The sequence below is a fragment of the Ammospiza caudacuta genome, chromosome 15, assembly GCF_027887145.1.
Source record: "Ammospiza caudacuta isolate bAmmCau1 chromosome 15, bAmmCau1.pri, whole genome shotgun sequence".
In the NCBI taxonomy this organism is placed as follows: Eukaryota; Metazoa; Chordata; class Aves; order Passeriformes; family Passerellidae; genus Ammospiza; species Ammospiza caudacuta.
This window is the reverse complement of record NC_080607.1, coordinates 19601995-19619198: the sequence shown is the minus strand read 5'-3', so window position 1 is coordinate 19619198 and position 17204 is coordinate 19601995. Positions and strand designations below refer to the sequence as shown.

Sequence of the window (17204 nt, the reverse complement as noted above, 5' to 3'; positions counted from 1 at the left end):
ATAATTTTAGGAAACATATAGTAGTGAATATTATTTGAGTTGCATTATTTTTTACTGAGCTATTAAATTCAGCTGAGGTTTGTTGTGGATTTGCCCTGAATGAATAAAGGAGCAGGGTTTTTTTTAGGTTGCTAACAAGTAAATTTTGTTCACTTTAATTCTTGTTGTATTTTGTACCTAGAGTCCACTTGAACATCCCTTGGAAGTGAAATCCAGAAAACAAACCAGTCTGGAACAAAGTAGGAAAAAATGCCATGAGGGAAATTAATAACCAAAGGAAGAGGAGCAACAGCTATCCTAGTTTTGACAGATTCTTACACAAAGTACACACAAACTCCTACAAATCTAGAGCTATAAAATTTAATATTCCAGTATGCTTTTAGAAAGCACATTAAAGGGTTGTGTACATGTGTTGAGTGTCATATGATCTGTAGGAGAGGAAAGAAGATAGTTTTGAACCTCCTTGTCTAGTGAATCATGCCAGAGACCTCACTGAAAATCACAATCCTACTGGAGGCTGTGATAGGAGGGAGTCTTACTGATGTGGAGTATGGGAATGTGATCTCAGAGCATGATTCTTTGTTTGTAACCTGAGTGATAATAGATACAGAAGAAGGAGATGAAAAGAAGTTTAAAGGAAGGAATTCATAAATGAAGATTTTTCTTTTTCCAAAATGTGCGTAAGTTTCATGAATTACTCTTTATTTCTATGTAAATTATGAATTAAAGGTAGAAAGCTTAGGGGATTCACAGGACCATCCAGCAGAGGAAGAGATAAGCAGAATATTTAGCTAAATGATCTTGAAATTAATAAAATAGTCATACCAAAACAATTTTTGTATCAGTATTTGTTACACTTTTATTGATATATTTTAGCTGGATGTTTTCTGCAGATCTGTGAATACAAGTGAGATGAAGTATGTTTTAAGCAAATAGATAAAGAAGGTAGAGATTTCTCTGAGAAATAATATCCATACCCTAGATATTCAGGGTTTTGTCTGCAATGTAATTAAGCAGAATTTGAGCTCTTTCACATGTAAATTAGGTCACTGAGAGCACTGCCAATCTTAATCCTTTTTCTCATTGTTTACTGGGCTTTGCGGGTTTACAGGCTACCTTTTAACTGGAAATTCTTAACATTTAAATATTTGTGTCTTTTCAGCATTTCATTTCTATCATATTGTATTATAGGATGCAAATCATACCATGGTAAATTTAATCTTGGATTAATAACTGTGCCTTCTTAGACTTCCCTGAGGCAACATTTAACAGAAGGACAGTTAAAAAAAAACTGTCTTACCTTAAAATTTCTAGACTCACGAGTATTTCTCCAGTCTATGAGTATTGAATCTCTGTATTTGACCTATTGCACTTGTAATAAATAAATGAAATATATTTGTTTATGAAAAATTTCAGCTGCCTATCGGAGCAAGCATGAAAAATTTTCAGATATTAAGATCTCTTTAAATCATGAAACATGATTATAAACCTATTTGAGCCTAGCTCAGGTATTGTGGATCAGATCTTCAGCTGTGGTTACCACTTGTATGTGTTGTCTGTGGACATATTCCGTTTACATCCAGAAGTCTAGAGAGTAGTTTGTGGCTATTGGATTTTTATTTTTTTTTTGCTCACATTTAGACTCTGTACAAGTGGCATTTCAAAATACAAAAAAAAAAAAAAGAATATGTGCAAACTGTGTGTGGGGCAGCTGTGAAAAAATTTGATTCATTGGTTAAGAATGGATGGTTTGGAATTCTCAGGATAATGTTATGTGGCTCTGGATGAAACCATAAAAGCCTTCTCCTGTTCAAAGGTCATATGTACCATCGTGGGACTCTCATGCTTTCCAAACACCAAGTTGTTTACACACACAGATTATTGCATCAAATCAGCACATGGTGTTGCAGCAGTATGAATATTATGTTACTTGACATTTCAATATCTGTTCTCCAGTGGAGAGAGGGTTTGTCATACTGGTAAAAAGATTCAAATATAGTTTTTTGATGTCCATATTAGGGATTGTGCAAGAGTGACACTTTAATTAAAGAAAGGAAAATGAAAAGCCCAGCTCTTTAAGCCAAGTACCTAACACTGGTTCAAAAACTAGATTAACCAAGCATAAAAAATACCCTAGAGTCAGGGGAGGAAGAAAACCCAAACTCTTTACTTTAAGTAACCTTGAGTGGGTTCATGAGATATTAACTGAATATAAACTGACCCAGTGACTCTCTAGCTTGTGGTTTCCCAGACAAATAGGGCCAAAAAGTACACTGAGAGACTATCAGAACATTCCCTGAGTTCCAAACCAGGATTAACTGTCCTTTGCAATATGTTTGCTTGGCCTGTACTTAACAACCATCACAATGTCAACGTAGCAACCTGTCCCCTTATTTCACTTTGGTTGCGGTTAGATGAAGATTTTGCAGAGGTGCTATGTGTAACATAGCACTGGACCAGCCAAGAATTGTGCATTTTAGTAAACTCTGCTGTAGACTGACTGCACTTCTCTGTACTCAGACTGATCTGATCTCGTAAGGTGTGTAGTGCTCTTTCCAGCTCACCTTGTATCTGCTTGACCTAGTGGACCTTATGGCCAGGTAGCCATTTTTCTCTTTTAAATTTGATTTGATTGTTTTGTCAAAAGATTATTTCTTAAAAGCTAAAGATTGACAATTTTATTGTCTTCAGAATTTGCAGGGTGTATCAATACAAATCTTAATGCTATTATTTGAAGAATGCCAGAGTGAATAAGAAGAAATGTATGTTTCTATAAACAGAGAATGTGATACTGCTACTGTTATATATAACAAACTGCTAAAGAGAATTTTTATTAAGTTCTGACATTTGAACAAGCCTATTAAGAACAAGTCACAAGCTATTTTGTTTTCAGCCATTCAAAGCTGCTCAGTTTAGACACATTCCTTGTTTTCTTTGTAGTAGCTTGAAACCACTTTGTTCTACATCTGTATGGTCATCTTGATTAAATTTTAATATGAAAGGCAGACACATAAGGCCTGGTGAACTAACAATCAGGGATAAGGTCACCATCTGCTCATTTAGTCAAAGTTTTGTGCTTAGAATTGCTTTTTACATTCAATTACAGGCCCTGAATGGCTCTTACAAGGATCAAATGAAAACAGGAAACCAGCAGAAGGCACCTGTCTGTTGTACAGAAACTCGTGGCAGAACTTCTTGATGTTTGGGTCCATTAAATTTCCTGAAGCATTCTTGGGAATGCTTTTGGCTTTTACTTTGCTTTCAGAATTTTCTCAGCTCATTACATGTCCCTGACTTCTGTACTGTACTGTTGCTCAGCCTGACAGTGTTTTCTTGTACTGAAAAACGGGACTGACCGATTCTCATGGTAATGAAAGATTCTGCACAGACAATTCCTACTCCTGGCTTAATCCTTGGGCTTGGAGTGGCTGTACATATTGAGTGTAAAACAAATTCTCAAATCCTGTTATTTGTACCATCTGAGTAAGGAGGGAGCAAAATGAGAGCATTGGAGAAAACAAATCAGGTACACTGATTTGGTGTTGCCATCTCTTTTCTGTTTTGTTTTGGACTTTAATTAAAATGTCTTTTGAATTTTGAGCTCTCTGAAATCTGGGGAGTGGGTGGATACTAGTTACTAGTATGTATTTTTTATCTTAGGGTTATGATCCTGTTCTTCTTCTAGTCAAGGTAAATGGTACCGATTTACAAGGAAGATGAAACTGACTTGTCACTACACAACACACCAAAGTACTTTATACTCCAGGAATCTATGTCATCTTTCAGGAATATTTTTTCAGGCTTTTTCCTTTTTAAAATCTACTCTCTGATTATAATGGTATTTTAGTTGTATCAAACCAACAGATGTGTAAAATGTTTGTTTCTGTGAGTCCATTTCTTTACCATGTTACTGCTTGTGCTGTAACCATTTCTTCTGGAACCCAAGCTGAAAAACCATTTGTTAAGACATCATACATCTCTAAAGTTTCTTATAACTCCTGCTGTGAGACAGGGTCTCTATCAGCATTAATGACTGCAACTGCTATACAGCACAGTGGCCTCTTGTCAAGATTTGGGTGGCACCACAGAAGTATTACAGGGACCCTTGTCAGAGTATGTTTTACCCCAGGAAAGATCATCCCATTTTCAAGAACATATCTGTTATGGAGAAGTACTTTTCATTTCCTTTTGGGGGCTTAGTTGGAAATTGCCAATTACTTGTATATCCTTCCATTCTCCTGAAGTTTTGTTTTGTTATGGCAAGTCCATATGGCCCTTTTGGTCATTCAGGTGCTTGGCTGGGAATTGAGGCACAGGGGTATGTGGCACAGCCCTGCATGTCTGATTCCACTGTCTGTGCCAGTGCTGCTCCTGCTTTAGAAAATGGGATGAGGCTGCAGGCATAGGAACGGAGGAATAATTAAATAAGTACTTGGTTTACCAGGACTCATTGCATAAAAGAACGTGTAGTCTGTTTCAAATGGAGATTTTCACAATTTACCAAGCTTTTGTTCCCTTCTTCTAGCTATGTATTTATTCAGTATTGCTGCTGCATTTGGTGGCCTGTGCTTTCCAGCCATGCCATGCAGTGTTATTTAACTGTCTGTAAAGCATATTTGTCTGTGCAATTCAATTTTCATCCATATTTTTCTAAGTGTTAACGTTTCTTCATAGCATAATCTTACTCTTTTTAAGCTTGTTAACCCTTTGAATGTGGATTCATAATTTTCATCACCTATACAAAAATGCTACAATCTGAGGACAAGCCTTCAGAATAGGTAGGTACATATTGCCGTTTGTGCAGGCAGGGGAACTAAGCATCATGCTTTTAGAGTCACATTTTCACAGAGCAGAACTGATACCATTAGGTTCCCTTGGGATCCCACGTCAGTAATGGGCTGATCTATCAGCACATTGTTGTCATCCATTCCACTTGGAAACAATTTATTTTCTGCTTTAGATCCAATTATTTTGAACAGAGTTCTATAAAAAGTAAAGCAGTTTATATCAATTAGTAGAAGCAAACATATGTTCTGTAGCTGTGCAAAGATTCTATTTAAAATTCTCAAGTAAAGTTAAGACATGCATATTTTAAAATAAAACATAACATGTCACATATGATTGTGGCAGAAGGGGAGCTGAAATGCAAAAACATTATGAACGCCACAGAAGACGTGTGTGAAAGCCTAGAAATATTGATATGTCACCTAGTTACTGTGTGAGAAGCTCTGGGAAAGACTTTTCCATCATGTGCTTTGCAGGACAATTTCTTTGGCATAACAATTGAGTGGCAAGCCTACATGTTTTGCTGCCCCTGAGGCCTGACAGAAAAGAGTACAACCAAATCTGACCATGGAGGGCACTGGCTCTTGTGACTTAGCATCGTGGTCACCAAGCAGCTGAGGTGTCCATCATCTCTCACAGAACAGCTGCTCAGTGGAAGTGATTGACCCCAATGGGCCAAAAGGCAGCCTGTGCTGCCTTTTACCTGCCTAAGTCATCTCATGTGTGATAGGACCTTTTCTGCATTTTGGGACGCTGATGAGGAAAGGGTAATCGAAAAGAGGGAGCAAGCAAAAATAAATTGACATGGAAGTACAACAAAAGGGGGGAAAGACAGAAAATTTGGTCTTTGCTATTCTAAAACTGAGAGGGCAGCAGTGTGAATGATGGTAGGACATTATAGGATTGGTTGGGAATTTCTGAGGACAGGAGAAGTGGGAGATACTGTAAGGGAAGGGAGCATGGGAGAGATGGCAGAGCTACAGAGTTATCTCAAAGTAGGGAACATAAGTCGCTTGACAGCAACCATGGTATGAGTAGGGAGCCACGACCTGCATGAGAAATTCGTGGACAGAATATCACTGTTCAACACCTTGCACTGGATTCATGAAGAAAAAGACTTCATATGTAACAAATGCCTTCCTTATAAGGCAGCCATATGTATGCATGTTTTTGAGGCCTTTAGCCAAGAAGGAAGGGATTTTAAGGATGTAAAATAGTTTGTGTTCTTAAGAAGAAAAACAGATGTCAAACATCAGGTAGTGTCATGGGCATCACTTGCACAGTTCACTTCATGGAAGATAGGCTCAGGATGTTTCTGTGGGAATTGGTCATCCCCCTGCATTGGTACTGGTAAGCTCTGGAGGAAAGCCAGGTGTGTCTGGTATTTTTCACTATTTATAAGGCATGTTTGCTCTCTACTAATTAATAATTTGTTATGTGGATGAAGGGCTTTTCTATTGTCAAAATTGTTGTTGTGGAGGAAAGTACAGTATATCAGAGTAACTGACGTGGTTGATACACTGTGACCCTCAGCCTAATCTGAGACAAGGGAAATTTCAAAATTGACTGTCTTCTCTGAAATCAGAGGAGTTGCATCAGTCTAACATGTGGTTATAGAATCGTGTAGTTAGGCATTCCTGTGTAATTATGACAGTATTTAGCTGAGGTCTGGATTAGTTCATTCAATCATTATGAAAGCACAGCACCATTTCAACATGCTGTAGTTCTCAGCAGATGGAGATGTATTTCAAGCCGTGTATATGTTTGAATGAGACAAGGCAAACATACAGATAAGTAAAAATAGACTAGGACCCAAAGTGCATTTGCTTTTTCTCTTAAAAGCTGAAATACTGCTTGACAACTACTGAACATCTTGTCCTCTTTGAAGCATTTGGTTTTTATTCCATGAAGGTAATATGGTCACATTTCAAAAAATGTTGTTGTATCTTGATTGTATTTCTTGTTTAATGAATAAATCTCACTTTCAGGGTCTCTGAGTATAGAAGTTACAGTTATGAACTATAAAGGTGTTGAAATTTTGCAACAATGAATCCAATGAAGAGGATTAAATATTATTTCTGTACTGTAGACAAGAGAGACTGATGTTGTTTTCCTACCTGTCACTATGAAATGATAATCTGGCAAGGGATGTATGACTTTTACTGACTTTCATGAGCCTTGGGAATGTGAATGCATCATGTGGTACATTTTTGCAGTCCTTAAAGACTCAAACATTCACCATTTCTTCCAGTCCTCAGGAAACAAATTCTAAGTGTAATAAACCAGAGATGGTGTATTTTTCAACTGAGTTATCTCTACAATAATAATAATTTGCATTGTTAATGCACCTCTTTTACATGCAAAATATGGATAAATATTCGTAGATTGGATTTTCTCTTGGTAAAACTAAAGACTATAAAGAGACTTAGTTCTTTTGTGAAGAACTTTAAGGTCTAGTAGTGAAAACACTGTGTAAGAACTAGGTACTACTAGCTTTTATTACTTTTTTCAAAAGACTGCCAGGGTGTCAAGGGAACCAAATGTGTGGAATGGTGTTCTTATGTTAGAGACTAGTAAAGATTCAAACAAATAACTAAAGTACTTACATGGGTTTACTTAATTTTAGACATTTGAATAATATAATCCCTAATGAAAAAGTTGATGAACCTCTATTTTATCACAATTTGTAGACTTTACAGAGAGCCTTAAATAGTGGGAGATGTATAATTTTTTAATTAGATTTTGATAATTTGTCCTGGGGTACATGTGTATTCATGAAATCTCAGAGTGCGCAGTTAATCAGAAGGATGGTGTTCAGCACTTGCACAGCCTAAATTGTGTGTGCAGCTGCATAAATGTTTGATTGCAGTAACTGGTATTCAGAAATGCTTGTGCTGCTTTTAAGTATGGCTGTACGTATGTTTGGCCAAGTTTTTTGATTATGATAGATTGCACAGTTTTAAAAAATTGGCAAATACATGCATGAAAGTATGATTTTAAGTTGTATGTACCTTCCCCATGGCTGTGGGTGGATGTAAATAGGGAATGCAAACACCTGATTAGTTGATTGCAACTGAATGTACAAGTTCTCTGTGAGTTGTTATTGAAAGTATTTGCATAACAGACATGTACACCCTGGTAAAATAGTGACTAAAATAGGAGCTTCTCACCTCATTGACATATTCAAATTAGGAATACAAGAGAGAACAGTTTTGGGATGTAGTAGTTTTCTAAACTACACTTCTTGAATGTATGATTTATCATTTAGAAGGGCTTTCCATCAGAAGGTTGTTTTGGCACTGAGGTAATGATGTTGTGTACTGTGAAAGGATGGAAATGAATCATTCTGTAGTTGCTGGGGAAATAGCTCTTTACTTTTAGCTTGAAAGCAGGGACAATGCAGGCTAGAATGGTGTAAAATTGTAATGAATCCTGTGTGGTATCAATCTATCTTCATGACAACAGATCCAAACTTTGCAATACTTCAGCTGGCGCATAATGAATATGTTATATCACTATGCTAACAAGCTGCTTCAATGTTTTTGTGGATTCCAAAACACTATTGAGGGCATGGAAGCTGTTTAGCTGTATCTAGGTAGAAATGAGAATGAGTGGATATGACTGAAATCCTGTGCAATAATAAGTTCAGTTTAGATTTATGTGAAGCAGGATTGCTTTTTAAAAAACAATTTCCATTCTGTAATGGGTGATAATGATGTAACTGAATACATTAGCCAAATCAAGATTTGAATTTTAGCATGAATTGCACAGTATTAACAATTTTAGGATTAACTAGCAATGGACCATGTGTTCTTCAGATTATGATAGCTGTTTAAAAATGAGCAATCCACTCGATGTTTATGTAACAGGGCAAATTTTATCAAGCCTGTTGGAATTGCATCAGATCCTGGTTTTAAAGTTTGCTTTTTTTGTTTTGAAAAACAGTTTTGTATTGCATTATTCTTCCCAGAGATGCCCGTGTAGCTTTGCAGTATTGTACAGGTTCACTAAAACCTTGACAACAAGATCCGATCCCATTCCAGAGATTCATTCTTGCTAGCCTAATAAGAACATGGTCAATTATTATCCTTTTAATCCCACTGCATTTCCATGAGGAGCAGGGAAAGGACTTACTTCATTGCTTGGCATGTCAGGATTCTGCAAATCTACTGCTACTATTTCAGTCCTGATGCTCATATGGAGCGGAAAAGCAAGTCTTGAAATTACTCCGGAATTTCAATTGAGGTAGATAAGAAATTAGGCCATGGTAGCTCAGAAAGTAATGAGAGTAAATAAGGATGAGAGTAAATGTACACAGCCATCATAGCTGGTTTTTACTGAACTTGGAGACTATCAATTACATTTTTACTCCTATCTGGATATTCTGAGAATCAAAAGTTTCCTTACTGTATCCTGACTACATACACTTTGAATCCACCATGCTGATCTGTTGCTCAGAACTGAGACAGAGAATAGCAATTCTATTCTTGGTAGGTCACAGAGGAGAGGAAAGCTTCCATTAGAAGTCTCTGCTCTGGTAGACTTTCAGCCTAGGAAGTAATGAGTAACATTGCTGTTCCACTTCAGCAGGCTGTCAAATTAAATAAGTTTCTGTGATGATGCTTCTGGCATAGCTGGCCTAATGCATATGCAATTCGTGTATTCAAGTAAGATAAAAATGAAATAATGTGCACAGCGAGTGTGTGAGCTGGAAAACCTTATGTGATTTCTGTGACTAAGGTAGGTGACTTGGGTGTTCAGCTGTGTTTCCCTGGAGCAGGAGGAGAGGCCTCTGGTGTTGAAAGTTGTAGCACTAGTACAGCTGAATGATCAGAAGTTCCTGAAATGATCAGAAGTCTTCAGGCTACATGCCTATCCCCTTGGCACTAAGAAGCAGAGTGACATGAACTGCAATGGCTCCAGCTGTAGGACATATTAGAGTCCTTTCACTAATGCAGATATCTCTAGATATAAATTGCAAAACCTACATTGCAAAGTGAATGGCAAAAGCCTGACTTTGAGATGTAGAAATACTTGAGTGAAATCAAAATTTCCACAGGCATCTATGAGTTTTGAACCTATTTTTCACAGAGACCTTGATGTTTGTTCTAGCTTTTAGCAACTGCTGTCCAGAAACAGAGACAGGGCTCTTTTACAAGTCATATAGGAGCTGTTGCAGCTGACTGACTCTCTGGGAGCTTACAAGGGCTAAAAATATGGGAAAGCTTTTCCTCTGTAATGCTGTTTTGCCTTGTGTCTCTTAGAGCTTATACTGAGCACCTTTTATTATTGAAACAAGAGTTAACCCTGATCCAATATAAGATCCTAGATTTTTATTTTACAGAGGTAATAACTGCATAACCCCCTCTTCCAACTAGACAGGTATGTAAAATGTCGAGTGAGGCAGACTAGCTTCTGCTTAGTGTTCAGCAGTTGAATACTTTGCATGCTGGAGGGCATGAGGCAGGGAGGGAAATGGCAAACAAGACTGGGAGACCAAGGACATCCACTGCTTGAAGACAAATTTGGTGCAATTGGTGTAACTCAAATGTGTCCTGTTCCGGAAATAGGCTGTAATATTACATTATCCAGATACAGAGTATAAGGACAGGCAACTTTCACTGAGAACAGAGGAGGAGATATGAAAGTCTGAATGGGGAAGGAAATTATGCTGAAAACAGAATAGCATTCACTTGGATGGCAACTAAGAGATACCTTGAACTTGAGGCTAAAGACTGAAATGGTAAAACAAGTATAACAGAAAACAATTACAGATCTCCCATCCCATCTTCTGGATGAAAAGAACAGGAGATATTTATGAAGATGGGGAACTGTACTTGGTCTAGGACATTGATCATATGAAACTGCAATTACTCTGACATTGACTGGAATGAGAATTACAGAGGGATTTAGGAAGCTGGAGTTGTGTGTATTGACAGATTCTTCCTACCCTGCAGCTTGACAACCAACAAGATTAGAAGCCATTTGGACAAAGCTGCAATGGCTAAGCAAGGCAGCACATCTGCTGATACCAGCACTCAGGCCAGAATGACATTAGCTGAAAGTTAGGATGGAAGGAAATTGATGTTGAGTGTGAGTACGATTCTGATTTCCAGATGTGAGGAAATCCATGCTCTATTGTACTCTGTGGGCCATAATTTTTGGGTGAATTGAAGTGAATGTCATTTTACTGGATAACGTAAAAGGTTCATTTTCAAGACTACATATCCTGACATAGGTTAGAAACAGACTCACTGACGCTAGAGGGGTTTGATTGTATTTGTCTTAAACTTTTGAGAATATCTAGCTGATGCAAATATGATTTCTAACAAGGATCAAGGAAGTAGACAGCAAGACAGCAAGTACCTGGCCAAAATTGCAAAGGTCTAGCTTTTATAAAGGACAAATGAAAAAGGAGATTATGCCTGTTAACTAATAGATTACAAAATACTGGAAAATGACAGGCCCAGAACACAATTTAATTCAGTTTGGTTTTATTAGACAAAATGAAAGAATGTGGTGGTTTTAAAGAAAAATGTAAAGAGACGTTGAAAAGAAGTAGATCCTTCTAATGATCAAATATTAAACAGGATTTATGGTCACTGAGACATGTTGCTGCAGTTATAGTAATCATATCCATCAAAAATGTACCTTCTCCAGGTATCATCTGATATATACCATATATATGCACATTAGTTTGCAGTAAAAGAGCGAGAGACAATAGCTTTTTGGACCTTTTCATTTTCCTGCTATCATGTTGTTTCTGATACACGAGTTGTGCTGTGATACCTGTCTAAGCTATTATCTCACGAAAAGCAATTAACTCATGATTTGGTGTGTTCAGCCAAATAGCCTTGCATTTGCTTTGAGGTTTTTGTGACTGTATGAGGGTAAACCCAGCAAGTTGACATTGAAGAAATGAACCTTTAAAGCTGTATCAGATGGCTACAATTTAAATCTAAACTAATATACTATACTATACTATACTATACTATACTATACTATATTATACTATACCTAATATAATTAATATAAATATTCCTCCTATAGTGGAGGTATAGGAGGAAAGTTTACAGAGAATGTAAAAAGTGTTTAAAGAAACTTACTAAAAAGCAAACTTTGTGGATAAATACTGGCTAGTGGGACAAAAAGCTTCACCTTTTCTCTTGCTCAAATAGTGCAGTAATGTTTAAAAGTAACACTTTTTCATATGTGCATGACAGAACACTATAAAACAAATACATATTAATGCAAAGTCTGTCATTTCTCTCTTTGGACTGTTATGAGACAGGATGGTAGAAGCTTAATGGAGAAATAATGCTAACCTCTTCCATGTTGTTTTCCTTCATGCCATGGCAGTGTGCTTCCATCCAAGTGACATACACTGCGGTAGCTAGTGTTGACATACATTTTCTAGTCACTGAGAGACTAAAGGCTGCTTTTCATTTACCTATTACATCTGAAAGAAAAGTTGCTGCTCTCCTTAGGCATAGACTACGATAATTACCAAAACATAAGTGCAGTTTTCTTTAAGCCAATTGACTCAGCGGAGACTGGCTGCATCCACAACTAGCTGAAACTGGACTAGTTTTTGTAGATGCACAAGAATTTTTCCTTGAAAGGCAATCTCTGTCCTCCAACCTGTGGGTGAGGTGAATTTGCTCCACAATGCTCCAGGCTGTGTTAATGTGAATTTTCAGCTTCTTGGCTTGAAATAAAGTTAGCCAGCTTGCTTAGATCCCACAGAGAGTATGCCTACATTTATTTGCAAAATGCCTTCTTGCCACAGTGTGATCCAACATAAAGCTATTGAACTTGGAGTGTTCTGTCTGCAGAGCTTCAGTGTGAGCCTAGAGTACACTTATAACCTCCAAGGGACTGGACGATATCTGCCTGGAGGATGGAGAATTGCATGATGTGGAAGTAGTTAATGCCAGCCTGCAAAAAGACAGCTTGAGGAGGAGTTCTTGCTGGGTAGAAAAAGTTAAGACTGACAAGATAGTAATAAATATTTTTTCTGTGGGATGCAGATGACAGCAGTTAAGTGGTTCAGACAAACCACAGAAACCATCACACATACCTACTGAAAGGCAAATTACAAAGATGCAGAGAAAGCCCTATTCCAACAGCCCTTACATAATTTTTCCTGCAGAAGTCTTTTAAAAGCCACATGACATAATTTACAGGAAGACCCATGCCCTTTCTTTCATTGACATAACATTGTGGACTAACTTGTGGTGTATATTTACAGTGATGTAATGAATATTTGATGTAAAAAATTCTCTCATGGGAGCTTCTGTGAGCTGTTTGCTAGGTATGTTCATCATGACTTTTGTAGTGTTAACTCTTTGAATGGGCAAATTATATTACTCCACTTATTCTGCCAGACTCTTGGTAAAAATCTGCAAATTTCTTTTGAATTGAGATTAATGGGGCAGCATCACACAAACCCCAACTGGATCTGTCCTAGTAACCTAATAAATTTCAAACTTTCATACTTCCAGGATAAATATGCTTTTAAAATGTGGTTAGCATTAATATCTTTTAAGAACCACACCAAATTCACTATATTTTTCAGCAGTCTGTCCTGGATATTCCTTCTGTAGAGTACTTCTAGAACTTCAGCAAAATTAAGGAAATAAGCTGTTTCAAAAGCTTTTTTTTTTGTGTATATACATTTTGCAGGTCAGACAGTAAGAGTTTACACAGCCACACAATTCCTACTACTTCTTTAGGAAAGCAAGTTTTTTTCTACAAAATGCTATGGGTTCTAAGGGATCCAGTTCCAACACTTCCCCTGCCATGAGCAAGGACACCTTCTCCTAGCCCAGGCTGATCCAAAACCCATCCAGTCTGGCCTTGGACACTTCTGGTCTCTGGGCACCTACAGCCTCCCGGGGCAGCTCAGGACTGATGCTGTCCGTGTGGACCATGCCTGAGGCAGGGAGGATTTACAGAACGTGCCCAGGATGTGCTCCAGGGATAATGGTGGGAGCTAGGAAGGTGCAAGGGGGGGAGATGGACACAGCACAAAGGGGCAGTGGCAGGGAACAGTGCTGAGAAGCTGCCTGTTCTGAGTCACAGCACTGGCACCAGCGTTTCTCCATCGAGGAGCCTGGGGAGAAGGTGATCTCTTCTGCTTTTTCAGCTTCTTTCTAATGTACAAGCTTCTGAGCATATTTGCACAAATAACTAAAATACAAGTAATATTAACATACACCTGCTGACTGACAGTTATAAATTTGCTGGTCTTGAAATATAGTGCTAAAACTAATACCAAACAAAAAGCTCTGGGAACTGTGCGTCTTCAAGAATTTTTCTTTCTTTTAGACACTAAAGAAATAGTAAAGATGGTCACAGAAACAAGAAAAGCAGCTTAGCTGTATTCCCTCTGCTATCTGCAACGTGATTTTTTTCACTGAGGTCAAGCGTGCTGTTTTCTGCATGTCTTTCCCTGTCTCCTACTCCTAAATGCAGTTCTGTGTCTTTTTGGAGCTTTCTTATTTCTGCAGAGGGAATCACTGCCATCTCCTGGTCAAGTAACAGAGAATAATAAAATCCTTCCACCCACTCATGAGCTGTACCATTGTTCCACTCTGTGGAAGCAGAGATTTTCATTGGGGATCCCTACGGGTTTGGTGCAGGCAATTCCATGACTATTATACCAGTTATTTATCTGAGCATTCAGAGGAATAGGGAACACTTATTTCATTGTAGGTTGGCTGTCTGGTCCCACAGGTCTTGACTACTTAAATTTGTACATTTGTTCCATCTTTGGTGTAATACGTAAATGGAGATAAATCCATTATTTGTGCTATAAAAGTGGGACAATTTAAGTGCTATTTCCTTAGACAGTGCCTTAGACTTCTTTAAAAATACCCTTACGGATCAACAACACTCCTTTTTGTTACAGATCCACATAAATTCAGTCTGTACTTTCAGTTTTGCTTCCTGAAGTGGCTATATCAGCACAGGTCAAGAGCATAAAAATCTGTTGGAGTGAACGGCTAAAGGCGCAGCTGGATGCCATCAGTCCTGCTAACTAGTCATACAGTGCCAATAAATGCCTTATGCTTTCCTTGCTATTTAAGAAATAGAAATATACTTGTGACTGCATGTGAAGAGACAAAACTATTTCCTTTAATTTATTAGGAACAATTGTTTCCATAAGACCTTTATGTCTCTCCTAAAAATCTAAGCTTCAGTATGATTATATTTTCTGTGATCTTTCTTCATCAGAAAATTCTAACTTATATTTAAATCAGCTTAAATATTTATTTACCCAAATACTGGTTTGGAATGAGCATTTCCTAATTTTTATCTTCTAATAACTTGCCTTCATTGTGACCTCTGAGTTCATAGCCAGAAGTAGATTAAAAAACCCACTTGAGTATAGCCACTTCAGAGTGAATCTGCCAACTACTGCTATGTAAAGGTTGCACTTTGAAATGTCAGTATGCATTGTAACTTGTGGGTCTGGAAAAGACTAATGAGTAAGGGGGGAAAGATGGGAAATACCAGTACAGTATTTTGAGACTTTGGCTTGTGTATTACAAGAACAAAAATGTTCTTAAAGAATGAGACATGGGGTTTGCAGCCATTTAAAATTTAGATTCATTGTGTTTGTTCACATCCTTTCTGTGCTCTAATTCCACAGCTTTCCCAGTCGGCCGCGTGGAAGAAAAAATTTGGCCAGAAGCTGACACCACTTCTCAACAAGATTAGGAGCAACCTTTAATCTATTTTTTTTTAATTCCTGGTTCCAATTCAAATATACAATGAAGGACAATAGGGGTTTTTTTACCCACCATGTAGTCTGTGGGACGTTCAGGATAAAGGATTTTGTGCATAATGGTTTTCATCTTTTTGCTTCTTAAAGAGTAGAGCTTATTTTATGGCATTCTTTCTCATACTCAGTAGGCTTCTGCTTATCCCATTAACTGTTTCTAGTAAGCAAATTATCTGAGCATTTTGTTATGCCCCAAATATGCATACATCTGTATCATATGTATTAGCCAAATGTTCCAAAAACCCCCATGCAGCAGAACAGATAATTGTCAAAGTTTTCTCACCAGGAAATAATTCAGAAGAAATCAAACCTGGCCCTGGTAAGTTTTGGGGTTTTTTAATTATCTTTAGTAGACATACAAGATGAATTCAGATTAAGACTTTGACCTGTCTTTGATATAAAGTCCAACAACAGCAGACAGCAAAGTAGGAATGGTGGCAGATTTAATAATGGATTTTACCCACATTCAGCAGGCCAGCAGGGCACTCATTTCAGAGACTCATAAGATTATTCTTTCCCCGTGAAATCCTCTTGCTGCTTTCTGGTTCACTGACAGCATCTGAAAATGTATTCTGATCTGATATAGTGCCACTAACAAAGTATTTAAAAAGTATTTAACAAAGTAATTCTCTCTGGCCTTACCAATAATGGAAGTTGCAAAAGATTTCACTTCTAAACTGGTAACTAATCTTTAAACTCACCTCAAACACAGTACTGAGAGGAGGAGAGAGTGCTTCTCCTGCTCTGCAGTCCCTGCTCTTCTCCTGCACCTTGTGGTGATTTGCTGGACCCTGCTGTGAGCTGATTCAGCTTGCTACCTGAGCAGAACGCATGCCACCAAAAGAATGAAGCGATTGCTGCTGAGTTAGCAAGCTGAACCAGTTCAAGAGAAATGGGATGAGTGCCAAATCTGGCCCAGGACACACCAGAACTACAAGGCTGGAGCCCTTTCCTCCAGTTGCAGCATCAAATCTCTGAGTACGTGTACACCCATCTCTCAGGCAAGCTCCCCCGTTTGACCTTCCATTTAAGTATACATGACTGCTGTGCCAAGCAGCATCTAGAATAAAAGAAAGATATTTTCAGGAAACTAAATTAAACAAAGGGGAATCTGTTGGTTTCTGTAGAAGTTCTGTCGAGGGAAAGACTAAATAAGAGAGAAGGATTTCCATGTCGCCAGATGTATCAATCACATGGGTGTCCTATGTCTAAACTGTTGAAGTTTTGTGGCTCTGCAAAGAGTAATTTATTAAAAACATCTTCCATTTAAGACAAAACATTGAGAAGAAACTATAATTAGAAAAAAAAAAAAGAAAATAAATTATTATTTTTACAATCTGGAATATTTTCATCTTTGTTCTATAGCATCCCCCATTAAATCATGCTGTAGCACTTAGTGCAGGACTGAAGCAGCTGTATATAGGGTGATCTGAATAAAGGGAACCAAAATCTCCTTCCCCTTACACTGACTATACTTCTACTGCTTTCAATAGAGATGTATTATTAAAAAAAAATTAGCTAAAAGTTTCTTAGTTCCTGTGGATGAGATTCAGCTGCAGGGTTAGCTATTGATCTTCTAGTGGTGATTTTAATTTTAATATCAAGTGATGATTCCTTCTGTGAAGAAGCT

General features: G+C 37.7%; 1 long non-coding RNA gene across 1 annotated transcript in view; it reads left to right on the top strand.

Annotated features, from left to right (window-relative positions):
- The window catches only part of LOC131564471 (uncharacterized), a 41670-nt gene extending 24911 nt beyond the window's left edge, over positions 1 to 16759 (top strand). Inside the window, exon 3 of the long non-coding RNA XR_009275383.1 lies at positions 15443 to 16759. This is a non-coding gene — a long non-coding RNA (uncharacterized LOC131564471). The remainder of the gene's footprint in view (positions 1 to 15442) is intronic.
- Positions 16760 to 17204: the final 445 nt, after the last annotated feature.